Below are 5,697 nucleotides of genomic sequence, written 5' to 3'. Positions count from 1 at the left end.
ATTTTTTATGTACTTAAGTAAAAAAGTACTGAAAGATAGATGTTTGCAATTTTATATAGGCTAATTTAATTTTATATTCGCACATTTGTTTTATTTTTTTTATAATCCTACTGCTCAAAATACCTGGGATTTTTTCCAAAATAACCACTATATGGAGTCAAGATATATTTTTGTTGTTGATGTGGACTACGCTGATGAGAGTAATGTTAACTGTGAAGCTTACACTGTGATTTACCTGAGAGAAAACAGAGATGACCATCTGATCTTCACCAGTAAGAACAAAGTATTTTAAAGTTTGTTGTTTTACAGAACATCACAGTTATATATGACATGATAATAAGGCCTGAAGATTTTAAGGAAAATATAATTATATTTTCATAATGATTTTTTCCTTCTCAAACCTTGTCTGTGGTGTAAAAACACCCCTGGCCAAACGGGGTGCATCTCTTCCCCTCTTTGATAATTACTAGTTACCATGTTCTGAACATCACATCCTTTCTTTTCTCCCCAGATGTTATATATATATATATATATATATATATATATATATATATATATATATATATATATATATATATATATATATATATATATATAGGTGGTTGAATAACGTCCTTTATTAACGTCCTTAATAACAATGGATGAAAATTTTAGAGCTCTAATGATGATTAAGTCTAGAGTGTGTCCACCTTTGTGTGTGGGTCCATGTACATGCTGAATCCACAAGTAAAAAAAAGCCTCAAGTCCAAATATTCATTTATCACCAAGTAACTGTTTGACAAACACTTCCTGCTTCGATGTCTGAATTTAAAAAAATCTCAAACATGCTCCGATGTCCCGATCTGAATCAACCGAGTCGCGACCATTCTCCGAAGTGGCGATCTGAATCAACCGAATCGCGAACAGGCTCCGAAGTGCCGATCTGAATCAACCGAGTCGCGAACATGCTCCGAAGTGCCGATCTGAATCAACCGAGTCGCGAACAGGCTCCGAAGTGCCGATCTGAATCAACCGAGTCGCGAACAGGCTCCGAAGTGCCGATCTGAATCAACCGAGTCGCGACCATTCTCCGAAGTGGCGCTCTGAATCAACCGAGTCGCGAACATGCTCCGAAGTGCCGATCTGAATCAACCGAGTCGCGAACAGGCTCCGAAGTGCCGATCTGAATCAACCGAGTCGCGAACATGCTCCGAAGTCCCGATCTGAATCAACCGAGTCGCGAACAGGCTCCGAAGAGCCGATCTGAATCAACAGAGTCGCGAACAGGCTCCGAAGTCCCGATCTGAATCAACCGAGTCGCGAAACAGGCTCCGAAGTGCCGATCTGAATCAACCGAGTCGCGAACAGGCTCCGAAGTGCCGATCTGAATCAACCGAGTCGCGAACAGTCTCCGAAGTGCCGTTCTGAATCAACCGAGTCGCGAACAGGCTCCGAAGTCCCGATCTGAATCAACCGAGTCGCGAACAGGCTCCGAAGTCCCGATCTGAATCAACCGAGTCGCGAACAGGCTCCGAAGTGCCGAGCTGAAAACTTCGACCAAAGAATGTAAAAAAAATAAAATAACTCAATTTCTCTAATAACTCTACAAATCTATGAAAGACTCAGATCACGTGTCTAAAAATAAATCACTATAGTAAAAGAGAAGTAATAAGAGGAGTGACTACCGTTCTGCTGTGTTTGGTCCTCACGCGCGTCTGACGCTCCGCGGCGCGTCTCCGCCCCTCACACGCGCGTTTACAGCGCTAAATTAATCATCTTTGCTAATTATACAAAATATTTGGACATTATTTATAAAAATTACCTCAAGTTAACACCAGCAAGCTTGTTAGCTAGACATTTAGCATCAGCTACAATATTTACTTATTTTCAGTACTGTTATGAATAAACATGTCTGTCTAACGTTGTCTAGTTAATCCAAACAATGTACATATGTATAACGTTACTGTTAATACACAATATAAAAACAGATGTCATGGTAGCATTTTAATAAAACTGTTAATATTACGGTAGCGGGGAATTTGGACATGCATGAGTTATTTTATTTAATCTGTGTTAGTTTAAGGTTATTTTATTTTATTTTTTAACCTAAAACACAGAGACGCTGATTGATGTGTCTGCATGTCAGCATTTCAGTGGGCTTAAACAGATCACTCTTTACAGCGGATTTAGTTCCCAAACAACTGACAATTTTGACCTAAATATGATTTTTCAGTTACAATAATTAATCCTAAATTTCGACATTAATAACTTAGCAACATCAGACGCACGCGCGCTCACAGATCTCCCGGTTCTTAGTTCTGTAGACTCGCACTTAACGGTTCATTTGAATCAGTGAGTGGTCGACTCCAGAACAGCTGCAATCGGATCATTCTAATTCGTAAACGAATCGTTTTGGTGCGATTCGCGATCCGATTAAAGTTTATTTTGAAAAGACTCAGTTCGTTCATGATGAATCAGACACCGCTTCTGCGTGTCGGAGCACGTGATATATTATAGGGAGTAACGATATGTTTTATGAAATGTAGTGAAGTTAAAAGTACGAAATTATGCTTTGAAATGTAGTGAAGTAAAAGTAAAAGTTACTCAAAATAAAACAACTCCAGTAAAGTACAGATACTTGAAAAATGTACTTAAGTACAGTAACGAAGTAAAGCTACTCCGTTACTGTCCACCACTGCAACTAAGATAAGCACCCCTTTCATTTTATTATGAGCACAAGAAAAGGCTGGCAGTTTGTAATACTCGTTTTGAAAATGTGCCTCATCACATTGTTTAAATGGGACTCTTGTATCAGAGCACAGGAAATATATTTAATGTGCAAATATTCTAATATACAGGTACACTTAATAGGATAATTAAGGCCTTTCACATTCAATGATAAAATATTCAGAACCTCTATTGTGTGCTCGCAACCCAAGACATGTCCCCTAGAAGTCCCACTGATCCAAAACCTATTCTCCACTAGTCTAATAAATATTAATAAAAAATAAATAAATAAATAAATAAATAAGATATTATTATTTACAAGTCAGTGGACGAGCGCACAGGATGGGGCAATATTTCAAAAGTAAATTAACTAGTGTAACTTACCTTCCCGCTGCTTTGTAGGGCTACAGCATATGTCTTCAGTGACAGTGAAGTAACAAAATCCTCTGCCTTTTGAGGAGACTCAAACATCATCCGCTCACCTTTGTGCTGTAGTTTAATTACTGCCGGATAGGTGAGGAAGGGCTGGAGATTGAGTGCTGTCATTTGTATATTCAGATGTGGATCATGGAGTGCTGGGGACAGTACAGAGTCTATTACTTCTCTTACAGTCGAAGCCACAATTGAATCACGTGTACTCTGTTGCTCTTTGAGTGCTAACTTGATACCGTTAGCTAGCAGTGTCGAGATCCTCTCTTGAGAAGGTGTTATCTTAGATTTTTTTCTTTATTGTTGATTGTTCAATCTCTCTTTTGAGATTGTCCTTCACTGCTGGGGTTCTCATAGTGGGCTATAGATAAAGATTGGTTCAAAAATTACTGGCAGGATATATACAATTTCTAAAAAAAAAAAAATGGAGCAGAGCGAAAGACTATGCTTGCATTGCAGCCAAATGGTAAAGTGTTCTCTATGATTTATTATTATTAAAGGTTCTCTGCAAAAGTAACAGTTGATATGATGATAAATGGTTCCATTTTTTAAGAGCTTGTTTTTTTTTTTTTTTTTTTTTTTATCTGTAACTGTTAAAAAATCTTTTCAGAGTCACTTCATTATTGAACTTTTGGAGCTCCACCGTACAACTACAAAGACCGTCAACACACACTCAACAGGTTTGCTACGTGATAGCTTTTCTTAAAATCCCTATACATTTTAACTTTCAAATTATAACTGGTAGTCTATCAGTCACATCTTTATTCTCTTTTAAGTTTTTAATCAGAAGATACAAATGTGACCAGGTTTGGTTCAGTTGAGGATACTTCCCTTAATCACCTGGATCTTGACCAGGAAATTTAAACCAAACAAACTCCTAAAAGATGAATGGTTTTCTAATAGGAGACTATTTTGATGTAAATAATGTATTTAATGTATTAAAAGCTATTTATAATGTAATTTCACTAAAAGGGGCAGATTATAGTGCAAACCCGGCATGCGTGCCCCTCTTTTCCATCAGATTACTAAAAATTTTAAGACAGCTTCCAGAGAACACATTTGCAAAAGCATATATGAAATTTATTGTGATGTATGAAATAAGTGTGAGATCAGTATTCATTCAAATATTAATGTGTTAGAATGCTTGATTCCACAGATATAAGTGGATATGAGAATCTGAAAGGCCTTCTGAAAACAAGGGTAGAAAAATCCATAAATCAAGGGGTTACAAGTCGAGTTTAAATATGCAAACCAAAACAAAGCATCAAAAACAACAGCTGGGGTCCAAAAATTGAACAAACTGTCTAGAACAGACGCAGTAAAAAAAGGCAGCCAGCAGAACAAAAAAAACACCCATTACAATGGCCAGAGTTTTAGCTGCTTTTCTCTCTCTGTGAGCAGAGCTTTGGCTCTTCAACCCTCCAGTCACTCTTTCTGACATAACCTTTGCATGTTTTTGTGCAACATAGAAGATTTTCACATACAGAGAGCTCATGATCATCCCTGGAAGGAAGAATACGAGAACTGGAGATATAATACTCCACTCCTTGTTAAAAACCACAACACAATTTCCCACACAATAACTCTGCAATATAAGCATCTCTATTCCAACTGCACTCATCCCTGAAAACACAACAGAGAAACTGTACAAAAAAGAAAAAAGCCATATGAAGGTAATAAAAACAATCACAGTGTTGTTTGTGACCCTCATTCTGTACCTCAGAGGGTCACAAATGGCCCAATACCTGTCAACAGATATTAAACTTAAATGCAGTAAGGAGGACATACAGAAGCTCATGTCTAAACTAGAATGAACTTTACACAAGAAATCTCCCAGATACCAGCAGCCTTCAACAGATCGCACCATGCTGTACGGCATGACCAAAGAGCCCAGCAGACAGTCACTGGCAGCCAGAGAGCGAACGATCAGATGAGTTGGAGACTGAAGCTGTTTGAAGTGAGAGATTGAGATGATGATCAGCAGGTTCCCAAAAACTGTTGTGAGGATCATCAGCACAAAGAATGCATACATTGCCACTTTGACAACAGTAAGACGATGCAGTTTTGGACAGGAGTTTGCCCGGAGTGGATAGCAGAGAAACATATTCTCAGTTTGAGTCTTATTTGAAGTCATCATCTGTTCCAAATGCTGAGATGATTTTCTTTCTTAAAAGGCTGACAATTATCAACATTTGTTTAGTGAAGATAAATATAAATATATACAGTAGTACAGTGAAGTCACAGCAGCTGAGTTTTGTTCATAAATACCCTCATATTTGAAGTGACCCTCCTACTCCTGACACTGTTACCCATAGTTACAAAAAACATTAACTCTGGAGATTAAAATGAAAAAATAAGTGAGCATTAGATACACTATGGGAGTATCATGTATTTCATGCAAAATGTGGTTCTATAAAATATTTCATGCCATATTTAATGAGCTGAACTCAAAGATCTAAGACTTTTTCTATGTACACACAAGGGCTATTTCTCTCAAATATTGTTCACAAATCTGTCTAAATCTGTGCTAGAAAGCAGATCTCCTTTGTTGAGATAATCCAT

The 5,697-nt window shown here is 37.6% G+C and overlaps 1 pseudogene; it reads right to left on the bottom strand.

Moving 5' to 3' along the window:
- Nucleotides 1-4,251: 4,251 nt before the first annotated feature.
- LOC113074561 (trace amine-associated receptor 4-like) lies at nucleotides 4,252-5,275 on the bottom strand (annotated as a pseudogene).
- Between the last annotated feature and the right edge of the window lie 422 nt (nucleotides 5,276-5,697).

The sequence above is a fragment of the Carassius auratus genome, unplaced genomic scaffold (assembly GCF_003368295.1).
Source record: "Carassius auratus strain Wakin unplaced genomic scaffold, ASM336829v1 scaf_tig00015130, whole genome shotgun sequence".
Classification (NCBI taxonomy): domain Eukaryota; kingdom Metazoa; phylum Chordata; class Actinopteri; order Cypriniformes; family Cyprinidae; genus Carassius; species Carassius auratus.
The sequence above is the reverse complement of the archived record's forward strand: the minus strand, read 5'-3'. Positions and strand labels throughout refer to the sequence as shown.